Below are 16,936 nucleotides of genomic sequence, written 5' to 3'. Positions count from 1 at the left end.
GATGTGGGACTCGATCCCAGGACGCTGGGATCATGACCTGAGCCGAAGGCAGCTGCTTAACCAACTGAGCCACCCAGGTGTCCCTAAATACGGAAAATTTTAAAAACCACTTTGAAGGTCCTTAAATATTATTTGATGCCATTTATAAGTGTTATTAAATAAACTTCCCAAACCTTTTAAAGTACCTTTATAAATCTAATATTTTATTTTCCTCATAAATACAGAACTCTTTGATTAATATTAAAACTTTTCTGGGCATCTAAATAATGAACACAAATCTAACAAATGAAGCTTTTAAATATGGTGATTTTTAAATTAAGATATTTTATAAGAATCTAACTTAAAAGTGTAAATAATTACTCTTTTTTACATTTTACTTTATTTTTAAAAGATTTTATTTGTTTATTTGAGAGAGAGAGAGCACAAGCAGGCAGAGGGGCAGAGAGAGAGGGAGAAACCCACTCCCCGATGAGCAGGGAGCCCACTGTGAGGCCAGATCCCAGGACCCCACAATTATGACCTGAGTCAAAAGCAGACATTTAGCCCAGTGAGCCACACAAGTGACCCTCCTTTTACATTTTTTTAAAAAGATTTTATTTATTTATTTGACACAGAGAGAGATCACAAGCAGGCAGAGAGGCAGGCAGAGGGAGAAGCAGGCTCCCCACTGAGCAGACAGCCCGATGTGGGGCTCGATCCCAGGGCCCTGAGATCATGACCTGAGCCGAAGGCAGAGGCTTAACCCACTGAGTCAGCCAGGTGTCCCCTTCCTTTGGACATTTTAAGATGGAAATGCAGTCAAACTAGAAGTTAGGTCTTAAGCCTTAATTTAGTTTGATCCAGGTTAAACATTTTGGAGTGAGATACAAGTATCTCTCACTTTCCGAAAATCCGTGTTATGCCACGTCACAAAAGACCTACAGTAGCACCTATTTTTGCAAACCAAAATAAGTCCAAAGAGGATTTTTGCTTTTATGAAAAAAGTTCGTACTATGCTGAGGGGCACCTGGGGGGCTCAGTGGGTTAAGCGTCTGCCTCCGGCTCAGGTCGTGATCCCCGGTCGAGTCCATCGGGCTCCCTGCTCAGCGGGGGTCTGCTTGCCCCTCCCCCTCTGCCACACTGCCACCCACCTCTCACTCACTCCCTCTCCCTTTCTCTCTCTCTCAAATAAATAAAATCTTTTAAAAAAGAAAAAAATTGTTACCGTGCTAGTTGTGTAGGTCTTTTATAAAGGCGAAGCAGCACGAGCTAACTTTCAGAAAGCAGGACATACTTCTTGCTTTACGCCATTTCAGTTTACGAAAGGTCTCATAGGAACAGTCTCCTTCCAGACAGTGGGGGAAACCTGTGCTACCAGCAGTGCCCTTGGTCAGGAAGCAGAAGATGCTGCTTCTCAGTGACGCTAAGAGCGGGCACTTGGCTAAGCTGGTGAGTGCCAGGTCTGCCTACGCTAACAGTACCTCTCCCCTCTGCAGTTAGTAAACCATCTGTGGGGCCATCCTTGGCCACCGTGGGGCTATCCTGTTCCCTAAGAAAGTTTCACCAAATTCATTGATGGTCATTGCCTAAATTTATTACCACAATGGAGCACAAAATGGTTTTTTAATTCTATTATTCTTTCTTTACTTTCTGACACAACAAAATGCTCCAGGTTCACATTGTTCTTTCCTGGTCCTGGACATGGAATTGGCCATTTCTTGAAGTCCTGCTTCTTTTTACTGAGAGGAATGTTTCTTAGAAACCAGGATCCACTGCTAGCCGTACTTCTTGCTATTGGAGTGTCATGGTTTCTAGGCTCTTCCAGTGGACAGACTTATGGAACATTTCATTTAATTAATAAGCTCCTGTGGATATTTTTAATTCAAATTTATATTTAAAGCAATTTTTTTCTTAACTGAACTTATTGCATCTTTGTATGTTTCCCCTTGCACTGAAAATCATGGTCCTAAAAACGTTCATGTGCTTACCTCCTTTTTGTTTTATAACATACATAAAACAATTCCAAAATTATGATACCAGTATTACTAGTAACGAGGCAGTCCTGGGAGAAGTCTAAAGCCTCCCTGCAGTTCTGTATACCCTTAGAGTACATCCCCTAAATGTATGGGGTCAGAATTCTGTCCTTCTCTTTGGGGGATTCTGTTTCCCTACTGGATATACAGTGAGAGTTCATATGCTCCTTTTTGTGCTCAATTTTAGAGCTTATTTTTCATTGCCTTTACTTAATTGTGTTTTTGAATATGTAAAACATTCACATGGTTCAAAAGTCAAGATTATATAGAAAGTCTACATAGAAACATCTGCACGCCCTTCCTCTTTCTCTCTCCCCACCCCCTCCATCCCTCATGGGTTGCCATTTTCATTAGTTTCGGTCTCTCTAAAATTTTTTTTCCATAAATCAGTGTTTTCATGTAAGAGCCTGACATTAAGCTATGGAGTGTCTAGGCATCCATTTCAAAGCTCTCCACCTTGAATAAATACATCGCTAACTATATGCCAGCTACTAGCAGACCCACCGAGCCCCTCCCACACATGAATTTGCCCTTCGAGAAAGCCCACAGTAACCTAGAGAACTAACAGGGAGTGACCCTGCTTCTCCCTTCCCACTCCCTAATTCCTGCTCTTTATGTTTTAAATCCGTCAGTGAAGAGTGAACCCATGAAAGCCGGAACACACACCCTTGGACCCTAACAAAGGAAGAGCCCCAGGTCCAGACTTCCTCCCCTTCGCTGCAAGCTTTGTTGTGTGGCCCCAGGCGTGTCGCGTACCCTTCTTGACCTATGAGTAATAAATCTCTTTATTCACGATTCTCTGGTGGTTGTTTTTGAGGTGTGTCTCGCAGTCCTAAGACCCACAAGGACTGGTTCCGTGACAATACCAGCTGTAGTCAGGGAAATGTCTATGAAAGCTTCGTACAAGTAAAAGGGGCCCAGGCATTCCTAGCTGATAGCACTGCCACGGCTGGGTTAGACTGACACAATAGTGTGTTATACACGTATGCACGCATGACACAATCTCTTTCTCCTTCACAAGATGTAGAATAGTAGATGCGCCGACTTGAACTTGCTTTTTTCATGTAACAATATGCCCTGGAAATTATTCTGAATTATTTCATAGAGACCTTTCTCTTCTCTTTATTTTTTTTTAACTTTTTAAAAAAATTTTATTTATTTACTTGACACAGACAAAGAGAGATCACAAGTAGGCAGAGAGGCAAGCTGAGCAGAGAGCTGAATGTGGGGCTCAATCCCGAGCCAAAGGCAGAGGCTTAACCCACTGAGCCACCCAGGCGCCCCTCTCATTCTCTTTAAACAGCTGCAAAGTCTCTTGCAATCAACAGGTTGTCGGAGCCTGCGGTATCTGAAGACTTGACTGGGGCCGGCTTGAGCCACTTTTAATGATGACTCACTGCCATTGGAGTGAGGACCTCTCCCATTGGTGCTGGATGTTGATAAGAACATCTCCACTCAGGCTTATCTCCAGGCTGCTAGAACTTCCCTATGACATGGCGACTCAACTTCCCCTGAGCACATAATTCAGAGAGCTGGGTTAGAAATATCAGTGGCTCTTATGACTTAGGTTGGTCACATACTGTCCCTTCCAGAACATTCCATTTGTTAAAAGCAAGTCACTAAGTCTGGCCCACATTCAAAGGAAGGTGAATTGGACTCCACCCTTTTTTTAAATTATGTTAGTCGCCATACAGTACATCATTAGTTTTTGATGCAGTGTTCCATGATTCATTGTTTGTGTGTAACACCCAGTGCTCTGTGCAACACACGCCTTCTTTAATACTCATCAGTGCACTAACCCATCCTCTACCCTCGTCCCCTCTAAAACCCTCCGTTGGTTTCTCGGAGTCCACAGTCTCTCATGGTTCGTCTCCCCCTGATTTCCCCCCTTCATTTTCCCTTCCTTCTCCTGATGACCTCTGTGCTATTCCTTATGCTCCACATATAAGTAAACCCATATGATAATTGTTTTTCTCTGCTTGACTTATTTCACTTAGCATGCCTTTTGAAAGGAAACGGATCAAATAATTTGTGGACATATCTTAAACCCTCCATAAACCTCATTAAAGGAAGATTCTGGGGTGCCTGGGTGGCTCGGTGGGTTAAGCCTCTGCCTTCGGCTCAGGTCATGATCCCGGGGTCCTGGGATCGAGCCCCGCGTCGGGCTCTCTGCTTGGCAGGGAGCCTGCTTCCTCCTCTCTCTCTCTCTGCCTGCCTCTCTGCCTACTTGTGATCTCTCTGTCAAATAAATAAAAATAAAATCTTAAAGGAAGATTCTGTACAGGACACTCTTTACCTTGTGTTTAAAGTAATGTAAATTTTTCATTAGCTTAGCTCTGGAATCAATATAATAATATGAAATGTTATTATGTATATTGCATTATATATGGGCATATATAGACATTTACATACATAATGAATATATCTATAGATAGATGATAAATAGGTAGATAGATTAATTCCTGGAGGAGCTCTTTATTTTCTTTATGAAAATAACAAGGATTTATTGAGAATTTTTACATGTAGACATCTCCATTTTATTATACATAACTCAAGGTCCTACTTCTCAAATTAGGGGACCTGTATTCCCTGGGATATGCAGTAGAAGACTAAGGTGGGAAGTGCACAGGAAGGGTCAGATCTTGCAGGAATGACTTTATGTGGTCATATGCAACATGAAAATGTTTTTATCCTGAAACAGCTGTAGATGTATTAGTGAGTAAATGCAGCTATATGTCTATACATATTTTTTAAACCAATCATGATGGGGTGCCTGGGTGGCTCAATCCATTAAGCATCTGCCTTTGGCTCAGGTCATGATCCTAGGGTCATGGAATGGAGCCCCACATCCAGTTCCCTGCTTCGCGGGGAGCCTGCTTCTCTCTCTTTCTCTGTCTACTGCTCTCCCCAACTTGTGCTCTATCTCTGTCAAATAAGTAAATAAAGTCTTTATTTTTAAAAATCAAGCATGAAACTGCAAGGAAATTTTAAACTTAGGGAGTTCAAATAATAGGCTACTTTGGCCTATTTCCTCCAACCTCCTGAAAGTGCTTTTCCAATTTTCTGTCTTTAATGGTAGGTCAGTGCAAAAGTCTGAGAAGTGTTGACTTTAGAGTATGTATCTATCAATTTTGCCCATGAGGAACTGGTGGGAATCTTTCTTCTGGTCTTTTAGGGCATCTAAAGGAATCACCCTTATTCCTATGTGAGTTATTCCAATGCTGCTGTCTGCCCCCTCCCAATTTTGATAAGGGTGTTTGTCAAGCTATTTGAGGTTTATGTCAGATGCACTGGATGGGCCTCCCCAGCTCATGTTCTTATTACCACTTGCAGATTTTCTTGGACTTTTTTTTTTTTTTTTGGCCACAACTAGTGTGGAGCCCAGTGTGGGGCTTGAACTCATAACCCTGAGATCACGACCTATGCTGAGATCAAGAGTCAGATGCTCAACCAGATGCTCAACCAACTGAATCGTCCAGGCCCCCTTCTTGGCCTCTTTCAGTTGACTGTTCCATGCTTAACTTAGCCGCCATGTATCTGTTGATTTCTATAAAGTCTGTGCCTTTGGAAAACATGTGTCCTGGTATCTTTCTTACACCAGGAACAGCACCTCATGCTAATGTGTGCTCTTCCTGGATCAGCTCTCCCTGTCCAGGCAACCCCGCAAATCACTGATCCAGGGAGAGGACACATTACAGCCAGGTGCCGTCACTGGCACCCTCTGCTCCTTAGGGCAGGGAGCTTGGTTGGACTCCAAGATGAAAATGGATCTCCCTCTTTGGCTGTAACCCAACCAGAGCTGAGCTACCCAACAGATGACTAATGCAGAGACAGCCAAACAATGTTTCGGGTAAGATCATTAAATATTCATCCCCCAAATCAAAGCTTTGCCTAATAATTATTTTATGATTTGGCACAGTTTCAAATTTTAATCACACAGAGGGGGATGAAGGAAGAAATAATCTCTTCAGTCTCAAGGTCTCTGCTCATCTTAATAGGGCTCTGGCCGTGAAAGCCTCTTTAACACACCCTTCCCTTGCTGTCCCAGCTCGGGTTAGGCCTGTGTGATCAGTCTTCCGCACCCTATGAGAAAAGTCACACATGTGGGAGCACAGTTACAGCTCCCTCCTCTGTGACCCTTGTGGGAAAGACACTTGGGGTCTACTACCCTTGGGGCTACCGTGGTTGGGTATTTCTGGCTGTGAGGACTAAGCTTAAGGGTAGCTCTTGGCCGGGTTCCTAACCATGGGAAAGGAAGTACGAGTGGCACGGCTAAAAGGCAGGGTTCTCAACTGGGGTCCCGGAACAAGGATGAGGGGACACACACATCTTCATTCTCACTAGCCTTCAAGAGAAATTTAGCATGTCTTTCTATTACGAATGTAAGCAATAAGTTCCAGCCATTCTAACAGAACCCAGGACATTCTGACCAGTAGAAGTCAAGATACTCTCATACCCAATGTGGTCGTTAGAACTACCTGTTCGCTCACCCCTGCTTCAGAGGTACGGAGGTGTCCAGATCCCTAAAGCTCCTGTGTGGGGCACTATTCTCATGTGTCATTGCTGTGGAGCCATTATGAGCCCAGATGTCCCACATCCCTCTTCTGTGGCACAGAGACAGACATTGCTTCTTGGCTACTCCCTATCTACGAAGTTCTCTACTTCTTTAAAAAAGCAGAACATCTGAACTGAGCTGAGAACATCTAGAAACACTTAGAACTTTTTGCAGAACTTATTTCTATCATAATGGCATCAAAGTTGACCATGAATTTACAATCACTTTCTTTTTAATATAATTTGATCTCTCGATCCTTTGATAATCTACTGACATTCATCTATTGATCTTTGACCAAGTACTTAATTCAAATAGAGTTGTACTCCAGCCTTGGATGACTCTGGTGTTCTTTGCAGGAAGCCTCCCATGTTTGTTCTGTAAAGTGAGATATGCGAGGTTTCATTTCCTTTGCAATAATACGTGTTTGTGAAACAGTGTTCTTAGCCCTCGTAATATCAAAACAAAAAATTAAAATGCACTGAAACTCTAGTATGCCATGCATATTGCCTTGTTGTTTTAAACTACGGGCTTTACTGTAATTCCGGTACGGCAGGCCAGGAGATCAGGAGACCACTGCCATTGACAAGATAGCTGCTTACTCTATCTACCTGCTCAGGCTGCTGTAACAAAGCACCATCTGGGTGGCTTCGGCAACAGAGAACTTATTTGTCTTAGTTCAGGAAGGTAGAAGTCCATAAACAAGGTGTCAGCGGTTTTAGTCTGTGGTACAAGCTCTCCCTCTGGGGTGTGGACGGTCCCCTCCTCCTGTGCGCTCACAGACATTTCCCTGGGAATGTGCGCAAGGAGCAGAAAGAAAGAGAAGGAGTGAGAGAGAGAGAGTTTTCTGTGTCTTCTCACAAGGATGCCCTCAGATACTAATTCTATCAGACCAGGGACCCAGCCTTATGACCTCATCAAACATTACTTCCTTAGAGGGTCTGTCTCCAAATAACCCACTGGGGGGTTAGGGCTTCCACGTTTGAATTTGGGGAGACACACACTTTCAGTCCATAATACTTCTACTCATGTCTCCCAAGAGAAGGGGTACATCATACCATAGGGTCCCAAGGGAAGTACTGGGATCTGTCAGGAGGCAGATTAAGTAAGGGGGAACCTGGACGAGAGCCTTTTGTGGTGTCCAGGGGAAGGACCAGGTGAGGCAGGGCGAGCAGGGCTAGGCTGGCTAGTTTGAGTCAGTTCAGTGGTCTCTGGGGCATGGGTCCTCTCCCTAGTTGTCTCGTACCTGGCCGGGGGTGATTAGGGCCAGTGGATGGAGGACAGCGGACAGTGGAGTGGGAGAGGGCATGTGTAGCCTCTGCAGTGATCAGTTTGCACACGAAAGACATGTCATTTACCATCTCTGGGACGGGGCTAAGCCCAGGAGGGGCAGACTCTCCAGGGTCACAAGGCCCCATATAGCACAGCATCAAATACAGAAACTAGAAAATGTGGTTATGACACGTGTCAAAGTGTGCCCCACTTTTTAATGTTCTTATTCAAGATAAAGAACAAAGCCTCCATATTGATGTCTTATAAAATATACAATCTTAGCTTTAAAATGCCTATATTGGAAACATACTTTCTCATCACTTAATACCCCACGTATATCCCGAATTTGTTTTATTTTAATGTGCTGATGTATTAGTTACTCATTGCTGCATAACAAGTTACTCTGAAACTAGTGATTGAAGCAACAAACCCTGATTATTTCGTGGTACATGTGGTCAGGAATTTGGGTGCCTCTTAGCTGGGTGGTTCTGGGTCAAGTGCTCTCATGGAGAAGGAGTCAACGTGTCAGCCAGGGTCTCAGTCTTCTTGAGGCTGAATGGGGAGGAATGTCCTTCCAAGATCATGCATGTGTCCATGGGCGAGTCTGAGTCCCTTGCCACGTGGGCCTCTCCAGGAAGCTGCCGCGGCCGCTGGCTTCCTGCTGTTCAGTTAACCGGAGGGAGAGCAAGAGAAAACACCCAAGAAGCCAGTCTTTTTATAACCTAATCTCACAAGTGATATCCCATAATTTCTGTCATGTGTTGTCATTAGAAATGAGTCATGAAGGGCGCCTGGGTAGCTCAATCGGTTAAGTGTCACTTTCGGCTCAGGTCATGATCCCAGGATCCTGAGATCAAGCCCTGTATCGGGCTCCCTGCTCAGTGGAGAGCCTGCTTCTCCCTCTCCCTCTGTCTGCCTCTCTGCCTACTTGTGATCTCTCTCTCTGTCAGATAAATTTTTAAAAAATTTTTTTAAGAAAATAAAAGAAGTGAGTTGTGATAGTGGGGAGAGAGTTCACCAAGGGCACGAATACCAAAAGCAAGATTACTGAGGGTCACTCCCAAGCCTGCACACCACAAAAGATAACTATGCTTCGATACAACCGCTTTTCTTGGCAAGCCTTTGTATTTTAGTTTTTGAATTTTTTTTTAATTTAAATACATTATTCTACAACGAGGTCCAAGGGCTTCTCTAGCTATACATAGTACAAGTAAGTTAAGAGTCCGGGTTCTAGTGCCAGACAGACTGGTTTCAAACCCCCCTCAGGTTCCAACAATAAAACGGAGATGCTCACAGCCCATCTCCCAGACCTGCTGTAGGGATTCAATAAGATGGTGGGTATAAAATCTTAAATTCTGCCTGATTCTATTAAGCACCCAGTAAAAGGAAGCTTTTGTCCATGGATAAAAGAATGTGCCTGAATTTCACACATATGCATGCTTTTCTGCTTCACAAAGCTACAGAAGCCCAGAGATCATGTTTATTAATGGCCGGTTCCAGTCTTTCCCCCGTGTATACCTCCCATATCTTGAGGAATATATGTGATGAAGCCCAGTGTCTCTACCTGCTCCCTCCCCAAAAAGCCCCACAGAAAATACTAAGCATTACTGCAGCCGAAGTATTAACACAAATGACATCAGCACAAGAGCAGATGCTGGCCAAGATCACCCACAGGGAGGGGACATAAAACTCAAGAAATCTCGGGTGACTGACAGAACCTCGGCCCTGGCAACACCGGCCATGAAGGACGTGCGCACACAAGGAGGATCAACCCCTTTTCAGCTTCAAACTGGGTGTCCCATCCTGCCCATCCAGTTCAAAAAGGAGGAGACAGGGAAGGGACGGGGCAACCCCGTTATGGTTTTGTGATTCTTTTATGATTTTAACAGAGGGGATGCCTTGTTTCGGAATCCGGTAACAGTTCAGAAACAACATGGAAAACTGAGAGTCGGGAATCGATGGATGCCTACACCGGCTTGTCGCTGTGCATCTGGAAATCAGAAAGACGGGATTCCAAGAGCCAGGCTCGCTTCCTGACCGGGAGCCCAGACAGAGGTAGGAACTGCCCGTTCCCTGCACGAGAGAAACCCTCTGCTCCCGCTGGCGCGCCTCACCTGGCAGCACACACGGACAGAACACGGTGACAGAGAGGGGCAGCACCCGTCACCATGAGGAAGCAAGCACGTTCACATATTAGTTTTGATTTCCCAGCAACCACGTGGGGAAACTGAAACCCTTGGTTCCCCTCCACTGCCCACCCCTCCCAGGCAAGCTCACTCCCACGTCCCAAGCACAGTTTTTCAAAACCTGCTGTACCAGAGAATTGAATTTGAAATACCTTGATTAGCACCAAAATTAAAATTAAGACCTACCGGCAAAGGGTGCACGAGCTCTCTTTATGCTCTTTCTTACAACTGCATGTGAACCTACAGTTTTCTCAAAATAAAAAGTGCAATTTTAAACATCGAGCTACTCAAAATGTGCTACAACAGGAAGACAGGAAGAAAGAAAGAGCAACGCCTACTCACTCCTCCAAAAATTAAAAAAAAAAAAAAAAAACCCCATTGTGAAAATCAACTTTTTGGTTTTTTATTAGATGAACTTCCTCAATCAAGCGGTTCCCATAGAGTTTCCATTCTGTGCCCAGTGGAAGGTGCTGCAAGAGAAAAATGACACTTGTCCCTTTTTGCTCCTTTCCCCTCACCAAATGGACCATTTCTTAATAGCAACTGACGGAATATTCCGGTAGCATAAACAAGAACGGGTAAGACACATTTGCTTCAAAGGAGAACAGGGAAAGGGGAGGGAAGAGACACCTTCCACAACAGATACTTTTGGACTTTTGAATTGATATTGTGTGTCCATGTTGCCTGGTCCAAAACACCATTCCCCGAATTCTACATGTCCCCTGAAGGTCTACGCGAACACACGCGGACACAGCCTTCTCTGTGAGCTTGTCTCATCCTACCAGCTGGAATGCACCCTTTCCTCCTGTGTGTTCCTTCACTGCCCGCTGAAAAAGTGACAGCTTTAAAAAAAAATACCCATGCTCAGCCCCTTCCAGACTGACTGAATGAGACTCTCAGAGAGGAGATCAATAGAGATGTTTAAAAAAAAATTCCCCAGAAGTGTTAAATATGTACTCAGGACTGAGAACTTCTGCCCTGGCATTTTATGGAGCCCAGATTCCAGCACTCACCCTGTAAGCAAACACTGAATAAGTGATTACAAAAATGGAATAAATAAATAAAGAAAAAACCCTTTCACATTGAGCTCATTTTGTCTGCACAGCCGCCCTGTGAACTGGGCATGGGCTGGCACCGCCCAGAAGAGGATAAGAGAGGGTTGAAGTACGAGAAGTCACAGAGGGTCCCTTTGGGCTTCTGGGTTCTAGACTTTGTTTGACCTGCTCCCCTGAGATTGAAACTGAAATCTGTGCTCCCAGCCATGTTCTAGCACACTAGGAGGTGTTCAACAGCGAGTTAGCAGCAGGGCAACAGCCCAGGGCTCCCGCAGGGCGGCAGGAAGTGTCTCAGAGCTACACCGGGGGGACTCATCCTCCAGACAGGGTTCCGAAGTGGGAACTATCAGCCATTAGCTGGTCAGGTTGCTTTGAGGTTCCATATGAATTTTACCATAGATTTTCCTCCTTCTGCAAAAAAAAAAAAAAAAAAATCCATTGGTATTTATATAGGGATTACATTGAATCTCTACATTGCTTTGGGTAGTATTACTTAGTATTACTTAAATACTTAGTATTTAACAATACTAAGTCTTCTGATCCACGAAAGTGGATGTCTTTCCATTTATTTGTGTCTTTTAAAATTTCTTTAGCAATGTTTTGCAGTTCTCAGCATACTAGTTAAGGTTAAGTTTTTTCCTAATTATTTTATTACTTCTGATGCTATTGTAAATGGTATCATTTTCCAAGGGTCTTTTCAGGATATTCACATTAGTGTATAGAACACCGACTGATTCTGCATATTAAGTTTGTATTCTGCAACTTTGATGAGTTGGTTTCTCAGGTCTAACAGCTTTTTGGTGGTGCCTTTATGGTTTTCTACATATACGATCATGTCATCTTGAATAGTGTTAACTTTACTTCTTTGCAATTTGAATGCCTTTTCTTTCTTTTTCTTGCCTAATTACTCTGACATCTAGTACTAGATGTCATAGTTGAATTGAATTCAACTATACAACATTGAATAGAAGTGGTGAGAATGGGCATCCTTGCCTTGTTCCTGACCTTAAAAAGAAAGCTTTCAGCTTTTCACCATTGACTATGACATTAGCTGTGGGCTTTTCACATACAGTCTTTATTATGTTGAGGTAATTTCTTTCTAATCTTAATTTGTTGAGTAAATGAAAGATATTGAATTTTGTCAAATATTTTTCTACATCAGCTGAGGCAAACATTGTGGGTTTTTTCCTTCATTCTGCTAATATGGTATATACCTTGACTAATTTTCGAATGTTAAACCATCCTTGCATTCCAGAGATAAATCCCACTTTGTCTTGGTGTTTAATCTGTTTAATGTGTTCTTAAATTCAGTTCGCTGGTATTTTGAAAATTTTTACATCAATATTCATCAGGGATATTGATCTGTACTTTTCTCTTATTGTTGTCTGATTTTAATCTCAGGATAATGCTGATTCATTAAACAAATTTGGACATGTTCCCTTTTCTTTAACTTTTGAGATTTCAAAAAAGGTTGGTGTTAATCCTTCTTTAAATATTTGGTAGAATTCTCCAGTGAACCCGTCTAGTCCTGAGTTTTTCTCTGTTGGAAGGTTTTGATTACTGATTCTATCCCCTTACTAATTATAGGTCTATTCATACTTTTTAACTCTTCATGACTCAGTTTTGGTAGGTTGTTATGTTGATAGAAATTTATCCATTTCTTTTAGGTTATCAAATTTGTTAGTATATAGTTGTTGATAGTAACCTTAGTCTCTCTTTTAAGATTTTGTTTATTTGAGAGAGAGAGAGAGAGAGCATGAGACGGGGGAGGAGCATGTAGAGGGAGAAAGACTCCCTACTGAGCAGGGAGCTCCATTCGGGACTCAATCCTTGGACTCCAGGATCATGACCTAAGCCAAAGGCAGTCGCTTAACCAACTGAGCCACCCAGGTGCCTAGTAATCTCAGTCTCTTATGATCCTTTGTATTTCTGTGGTATCAACTCTAATATCTCCTTTTTCGTTCTGATTTTTGTTGGTTGGGTCTTCTTTCTTTTTTTTCTTAGTCTAGTTAAGGGTTTGTCAATTTCATTGATCTTTAAAAAAAATTCCTAATTTTGCTAGTTCTTTTCCTATTGCTTTTCTACTCCCATTTTATTTATTTCTGCTCTAATCTTTATTATTCCTTCCTTCTGGTAACTTTTGTTTAGTTTGTTCCTTTTCTAGTTCCTTGAAGTGTAAAATTAGGTTGTCTATTTGAAATCTTTCTTTCTTTCTTTCTTTTTTATAACTTTATTTATTTGACACACAAAGATCACAAGTAGGCACAGAGGCAGGCAGAGAGAGGAGGAAGCGGGCTCCCCCTAAGCAGAGAACCCAATGCGGGGCTCGATCCCAGGACCCTGGGATCATGACCTAAGCCGAAGGCAGAAGCTTTAACCCACTGAGCCACCCAGGTATCCCATCTATCTATCTATCTATCTATCTATCTATCTACCTATATAGGCATTTTTCATTATAAAACTTACCTCTTGTGTTTTGCTGCATCCCACAAGTTTCAGTAAGTTGTGTTTTTGTTTTCATTTCTCTTAAAATATTTTCTAATTTCTCTTGTGATTTATTCTTTGACCCATTAGTTCAAGAGCTAACAGCCTAATTTGAGGTTGGAGGGACGTTTCTATCCAAATGATTGGAAGACCAGGTGCAAACAGGGCAGCGCTCTTCTCTTGCACAGCATGGACTCGGAAGATGCAGGCTGTGAAATGCCCAATTTAGAGAAGGGTCATCAGAACCAGCTGTGGAAACCATGTTGCTTATGGAGCATCTTGATCAATGTCTCCATGTGAGGCTTTGTGTTTATCTGTGGTTCTGTCCAGATAGAGCTTTGGTTTGTAGAGCCCTGACTTTCCCAGTGCACAACACAGATGTGTCTGTAGCTAATCTTGTCCCCAAGTTCAGGGAGAACTAGCCACAGATAAAGAGATAGTCCATTTAGTCTCCTCATTACTTCCTCTACCTACCCCTTCCTTGGAAACAGCTGCTCCCCTTTCTTCTTTCTACTCCCTTTCCTCATTCAAAGGGGGAGAAAGAGAGGAAATAATATACCATGTACTTCATATGAATTGTCTTACTGAAGCCTCACTCAGTATTACTGTCCCCACTTTATAGTTGAGAGAACTGGGGCTCAGTTAAGGAACTTGCTCAATCACTGTTAACTAAATATACAGTAAGAGGAAGAGATTGGACCTCAGAATAGGTGCTTCTGGATCCAACACCCAGACTCTGACCATTGCATCTCACCTTTCCCATTCATTCAACAAATACCTACCAGGTACTTGCCCTGTGCTAGGAGCTCTGGTGCTACAAAGGAAAGCAAGACATGGCTCCTGGTCTCCCAGGAAACCACTGCTAGTGGAGAGGACCAATACCAAACCTGTAAATAACAAAGATTTTTTTTAAAGGTTAAAGTGGTATAAATACTATGGGAGCACAGAGAAACTATGTGAGAGAAATCTCACATTTAGGGCAGGATTTCACTAAGAAAAAAAAAAAGGAGGAAGAAGGACATTTGGGAGTTTTGAAAAATAAATGCCAGATAGCAATATTGTAGGTTCTGCAGGCTACGTGATCTCTGTTACACCCACTCGACCCTGCCACTGTAGCACTAAAGCACATGCAGACAAACATAAACGAATGAGCATGGCTGTATTCTGATAAAACTTAATTTACAAGAACAAGAAGGCAAATGGATTTTGCCTGGAGGCCCTCAATTGCAGACCCTTGGAAAACCAAAAGTGATTAAGGCAGGGAAGTAATCAGATTCCCATTCTCAAAAGACCACTCTGGACAATGTAGTGGAAAAGCTGTGTCTTCCCTATCTTTTCCCTTGGAGTAGCTCAGATAAATGTGCACCACGGTGGCCATAGGCTTTGAATTTTGTAAGATAAGGAGCCTAACGGGTCTGGGAACTCTCACACGACTCTCTTAATCCTCCATTCTGTTCATCGCCCAGTTCCATTTCCTCCACGATGTATTTTTATCTGCCTCTCCTTTTGGGTGTAGATTTGCCAGATTTAACAAATAAAAATACAGGATATCCAGTTAAATTTGAATTTCAGATAAACAATAAAATGTTTTTTTGGTATAAGTATGTCTCATACAATATTTGGCACATACTTATGTTAAAAACTTATTCATTATTGATCTGAAATTCAAATTTAACTAGGCTTCCAGTATCTTATCTGGCAATGCTACCGGGGGGGCACCTTTATTACCCAAAACTGACTCCCACTCTTCATGGAGGCTGAGGTGGAAGACACAACCAAATCAAAGAATAGGAAAATGAAGGGTTTTATTTGCAACAAGTAAAGGAGATATTTTCCGAAGCAGAATCTTCCTAAACAACAAGATTGGGAACATTTTAAGCTAAGAGTGCATACATATTCGTGGAAGGACCTAGCAATGGGTACAACAAGGGAATGGGGCAGAAGTCATCTTAAGGTGACAGAGTCCAAGTTGAAGTCATGAGGACTCGGAAGGGTCATCATTATCAGTTCTCAGGTTTCAGTTGGTTGAGTATCTGAGGGTTCAAATTGGTTTAGACACTACAAAGATGACCTAAGTGTGTGTGTCAGATCGACCTTAACTTTGGACCAATACTGCGAACTTTACTACTTAATTTTTTTGTCCCTGATATGATTAGGTTGTCTCCTATTTGTTCACAAGATGGCTGGGGCCCTAAATGATTCTCTTATGTCAAGAAAGCTAAGTTTGTCTTTCTTTTTCTGGGAACCCCTAATTCTTTCTGCTTACACCTTCAGGCTAAGTTACTCAGAATTCTAACACAGGAGATGGGGATCAGGGCATCCTGATGTCCAGACTGGTTTGTGAGTGATGGGCATGTGCTTGGCAGCTCCCTCTAGGTAGGGCCATAGAGTGAGGCCTAATAGAGTGAGTATCAAGGTAGATTCCAGCCAAGTCCAGAGCTTGAGAGGAGGGGGTGCCATTGAGATACTGCTCTGGGGCCTGCAGAATAAAGGCTGGGCCAGGAAGTGAATCAACTGTAAGGTGACACCTTTTATGACCCCTTGCATTTGAATAGAAGGTTAACTCTCAGCAGCATTAACATCCTCTAATCAGAATTCTTCTACACCTTCCCCTGACTCACATTCGGTCTTTACAATGGCCTGTGAAAGGCTTACGTGAACTGAACCCACTTATCTTCTGCTTCCGTCACTGCACAAACAACCCTGACCTCTGCTCTTCCTTGCAAGGGTCAAGCATGTCCCTGTCTCATGCTGCGGTGCACAGTCTCTCTGCCCAGAAGGTTCTTCCTGGGTTTCCAGACAGCTCACTGCAAAACTCCTTCCGATGTCTGCTCCAGTGCCGCTGCCCTGACTATTCTGTCAGAAACTGCGAAGAGCCCCCACCATGCTTCCCATTTCCCCTCCCTGTGCTGTTGTTCTGGGCCATCAGCCTCACAAGGACCGGGATTTGGGGGGGGGGGGGGGATTGTTCCCGTCCTCTGCCTCCCCAGCTCCTGCAGTGGTGTGTGGCGCAGACCCCGCGCTGTAGCTGTTCACTCAGCACGTTGGCCAGTGAGCGACACCCCAACGTCTGCGGCCTCATTCGATGCCCGTCACCATCGTGGGGACTCTGATTTCTGCATTGTCGGACACACAATTCGTCTATTAAGTACGTGTAATATGCAAACACTCTGAACGAGGGAACAAAACAAACTTGTTCCCTTATTGTTTTGTTTTCATAGAAATGAATTTCCCCTGTGTCCGTGTGAACTTCTGCAGTTGGGTCTGACCAGAGGCTTCCTGTCCCCTCTCCCTGCAAGTCAGCGCCCGGAGGGAAGGTTTGTAGGCAGAAGCGGTTCGACAAGATCGGCATCAAGTCGACGGCACAGTCTCCGC

The sequence above is a fragment of the Mustela nigripes genome, chromosome 1, assembly GCF_022355385.1.
Source record: "Mustela nigripes isolate SB6536 chromosome 1, MUSNIG.SB6536, whole genome shotgun sequence".
In the NCBI taxonomy this organism is placed as follows: domain Eukaryota; kingdom Metazoa; phylum Chordata; class Mammalia; order Carnivora; family Mustelidae; genus Mustela; species Mustela nigripes.
This window is presented reverse-complemented; position numbering follows the sequence as displayed.